We start from the raw sequence: 4,400 nt of genomic DNA on the forward strand, positions 1-4,400 counted from the left end.
TGTCATCTTTGTATTATTCTATAATGCACCTTAACCGAAACACAGACCCCCAAAGCAAATATCTCCCTGATAAGTCACCTCATCTTCCACAGCAAAGAGATGTCAACAAATACCTCATTCATGTGATTTTCTTCTACCCTTTCTTGATAACTCTGTTTTGAGACATATTTTGTTTCATGCCACCTTTCTTCCATCTGTATCTTTATTGTGTTTGAGGGTGCTCAGGTCTCTGTTACTGATGAGTTTATTGCTAAAATCACCTAAGAGGATTACCCAAATGGATGTTTTACACTCTAGCTTTACTGTCTTCTGATCCCTATAAATCCATCAGCCCTCAAAGTCATTCCATCTTGAACCTCATTCTTTTCAAGTCACCACTTTCAGCATATATTCTCAGCTCCTACTAATTGAAAAAAAATGAGGCCTTTCTCTCTAAAAAGATGAAACATTTCATAGCTTCCATTCATAGGTTTTCCCATTCACATGTACTCTCAATTTCAGGTCTTAGATAGCCTTGTTATAGATATTCTTGTCCCAACTTGCAAATTTAATCTCTTCTTCATTAGATCCTCAAAATATTTCTACTATCAATGTAATATACACTTAAAAACTTCTATTAAAAAATTTCCTGAGGTGTGTTATACCACTAAGTTTCTGACCCTTCTCTCTTTTTTTATTGTCAATTTTTTTAAAGAGCAGTCTGTTTCTTAAACTTTCTTAACCCCTTTTCATTATTTAATTCCTTACAATCTAAATATTACTCCTATCCCCTTTCTAAAACTAATCATTTAATTGTCAAAATTATCCTCTGAAAGATGAAATCCAATTGTCTTTCTGGCTTTTTACTCTCTTGAAGTGTGTAGAATTTGATTGAATTGGCTACCTTCTTATTGAATCTTTCTCTGTGAAATGGTACATCTCCAGTTTCTTACCATGTTATTGACCATTTCTTTTTCTCCTTTACTGTTTTATTTTCATTTTTTTGTATAGCCTTTCTAAATTTCTCATTCCCTTGGCATTATCACTCATTCTAAGCTTTCAAAAATCTTATACATTTTAACGATGCTGAAATCTACAATGCTAGATATTATTTGCTCCTGAAATAAAATTATATTTAGTTATTGCAGTCCTATAACATCTCCTGAATATTCCCCAACAAATAAATTACAACATAATTAGAACTGAACTCATGAACTGTGTATTTCTGCTTCTAGCCATGAAGGATTAGATGGTATAGCTTAAATGACCCAATAAGAACAATTATACAAGTTATTAAAATACAAAAAAATGCTTAAAGACACTGGAAAGGCAGATGTTGAAGGGCCAGGATCCAAGAGTGAAGAGAAACACATTGAGATGCAGCCAACATCATGTTTGTCATCTTCCCTTGAGACAATTTGAAAATGCATGGAACCTGATTCTGGGGAATAAAGGTGAAAGCAACTGTTAAGAGAGTTAAATCCAGAGCTCAAGGTGCACTGTGAAGAAGTAGCCCAGGTAAATACCTCAGGAATTTAGATGATGTCCCAAATGACTCTACCCTAAGAATTAGAGAAAAGCGGAAATACAACAGTTTCAACTAGAACAATGTGATCTGCCTAGCTCCATCCTTTATCAGAAAAAAAAAGCAATCTTCTTAGAAGAAAAATATGTCATTAAGATCCTCTATAAGTTTTCATACACAATGCCCCACATTCAGTCAAAAAGTTAAAGTCATGGCAAGAAACAGAAGCAAATGACTAAAAATCAAGAGGAGTAAAGGCAATAAAACAGAGCCACAGATGATCCAGAAATTGGAGTTAATAGACATGAACTTTAAAACTTTGCAAATATGATTAAGGTATTCAAGAAAATAGATGAAAAGAAAAATTTTCTCTAAAAATTTTTAGAGAACTAAAATTCATAAGAAAGAGTCAGATGGAAATCCTAGAATGGAACATATAATATCATGAAATTAAGAACTGACTAAATACACTCAACTGTAGATTAGCATAACAGAAGAATGGACTAAGAAAGTGGAAGGCAATTTGGTGGAAAATATGAATGCTGAAATGTAAGAGAAAAATATTATAAAATCAGAAATGAGTATAAAATATATACTCAGACATGGTAAATGGTCTATAATAGGTATAATTTGTGCTCCTAGAAACTCTGAAGACAATGGGGTAGAAGCAATATTTGAAGAGATCCAACTCAATAAATTTCTAAAACTATATATCAAGAACTCTATGAACCCAAACCATGTATTTACAAAGAAAATCACACATATTCATAAAATCATTAAACTGATGACAAAAGATTTAGAGAAATAACCTAAAAAGCATACAGAGAATATGACATATTACCTCCAAAGGAACAATAATGTAACTAACAGCCAAATTCTCAACAAGTACAAAGGAACCAAGAAAATAGTGGAATTATATAATTGGTAGGCTGAGCTGCAAGACCTTGCTGTGGGAGAAAACAGCATTCCTGGAGCAAGTGAATATAGCTCAGCTTAGCTCCAACCAGGGTCTTAATTAACAAATGTGGACTGCTGAATACAAGCTACAAACACAGACAAACCCCTAACAAGAAGCAAAGTACCCTGAGGTCACTCCCAGTGGAGAGGAGGTGGGGCTGATGAAAAACAATAATTTGAAAAAAGAAGGAAAAATACAGAGGCTTTTAAAGACAACTGAACCTAGAGAGCCAGAAAATGCCTATGCCCCAGGAAAGGGAGCCCAGAAGACTGGGTGCTTTCTCTGATTGATGGGTGAAACTGTAAGGCCATGGACTGGCTCTGAAAGGGGGCTTTCTTTCCCTTTTTCTCTCTCTCAACCTGAGTGACTCAGTGGAGAAAGCATCAGCCATTTTCAGTTTGCAGTGCTCTGACCCAAATGGGGGTGGAGTTAAAAGAGTCAGAGAGACAGAAGAATAATTCAAATGCAGAAGATAGCTCCCTAGGGAGTGTATATTCCCTAAGAGGAAGGAGGTGGGGCCCAGCTCTACTACCCAACATCCCTTCAGAACCAGACCCCAGGGCCTGGGGGAAAACAGTCAAAACAGAAACAACCTATGTGGAAAATTAAAGGGGCCACACCAGTCAGTAGTGACAGGCTGAGAGGCACAACCTGCTGGGCAGGTTAGGAAAAGAACAATGGCTAGAGACCTCACAGGAAAGTCTGTCAATCAAAAGACACACCCTCCAGGAAACTTGACACTGAATATAGCCCCATTCTGAGACCTGAACCCATTCTGGTATTGGAAAATCTGATTGGGGTAACCAAGGAAACCAGACACTTAGACAACAGAAAACTATAAATTACAATAGCCAAAATGAAGATATGGCCCAGTCAAAGGAACAAACTTACACCTTAATTAAGATACAGTTGAGATACTTTTTCACTTTAATGAAACAAACAATTTAAGATTTTGAAAGAAATATGCTAAATCAATTTAAAAACCAAGTGAATAAGTTCAGGGAAGATATGGCAAATGAGATAAAGGATATAAAGAAAGCACTGGGAAAACATAAGTTAGAAATCAAAAGTTTGAAAAAACATCTGACAGAATATATGGAAATGAAAGGCACAACACAAGAGATGAAAAGCACAATGGACACAGCATATTTTAAGAGGCAGAAGAAAACACTCAAGAACTAGAGAACAAGACACCTGAAAGCCTACACACAAAAGAACAGATAGGGAAAACAATGGAAAAATATGAGCAACAGCTCAGAGAATTGAATTACAACATGAAGTACATGAATGTACATGTCATGGGTGACCCAGAATGAGAAGAGAAGGGAAAAGGGGAAGAAGCAGTAATAGAGGAAATAATCAATGAAAATTTCCCATTTCTTATGGAAGACATAAAATTACAGATCCAAGAAGTGCAGCATACTCCAAACAGACTAGATCTGAATAGACCTACACCAAGACACTAACTACTCAGATTATCAAATGTCAGAGACAAAGAGAGAATCCTGAAAGCAGCAAGAGAAAAGCAATCCATCACATACAAAGGAAACTTGATAAGACTATGTGAGGATTTCTCAGTAGAAACCATGGAGGCAAGAAGGAAGTGGGGTGATATATTTAAGATACTGAAAGAGAAAAACCAACAACCTAGAGTCCTGTATCTGGCAAAATTGTCCTTCAAATATGAGGGAGAGTTTAAAATATTCTCTGACAAACAGACAATGAGAGAGTTTGTGAACAAGATACTTGCTCTACAGGAAATACTAAAGGGAGCACTACAAACAGATAGGAAAAGACAAGAGTGAGAGGTTTGGAACACAATTTTGGGTGATGGTAGAAAAACAATGCAAATACACTGAACAAAGATGGCTGTGAGTATGGTTGAAAGAGGAAGGTTAGGAGCACTTGGAACACCAGAAGGAAAGAGGAAAGATAAGA

The sequence above is a fragment of the Choloepus didactylus genome, chromosome X, assembly GCF_015220235.1.
Source record: "Choloepus didactylus isolate mChoDid1 chromosome X, mChoDid1.pri, whole genome shotgun sequence".
In the NCBI taxonomy this organism is placed as follows: domain Eukaryota; kingdom Metazoa; phylum Chordata; class Mammalia; order Pilosa; family Megalonychidae; genus Choloepus; species Choloepus didactylus.